The following is a 376-nucleotide window of genomic DNA, read 5'->3' on the forward strand; positions in this document are numbered from 1 at the left end:
TATGAGCTTTTCAGGCAGTGGCAGAATATGCATGCATGCAAGGGAGAGAAAGGGAAGCTGAGAAAGTTTTACAAATATAGAAGAGAAAAAGCTTGAGAAACTAGAATGGTGCCAGGGATCTCTGAATTATCTGGAAAAAAAAGGAAAAAAAAACACAAGGTGAAATCAGTGTGGTTAGAGCTGACAGTAGAGAATGCTGGCAAGATTCTACAGCTGTTTAACTAAAGCTACATAAACATCTTCCAGGCTTCTCCTTTTTAAAGGACACCTGTAATCCACCTGTTCTGATTCCAGTTTCTCAGTCTATCAAAGGTAGCATCAACATTTCTGGGAGAAAAGGAAAAGAAATTTCAGGAGAGCAGACTTTGACCTCTTC

Source organism: Antrostomus carolinensis, unplaced genomic scaffold, assembly GCF_000700745.2.
Source record: "Antrostomus carolinensis isolate BGI_N321 unplaced genomic scaffold, ASM70074v2 scaffold13079, whole genome shotgun sequence".
Classification (NCBI taxonomy): Eukaryota; Metazoa; Chordata; class Aves; order Caprimulgiformes; family Caprimulgidae; genus Antrostomus; species Antrostomus carolinensis.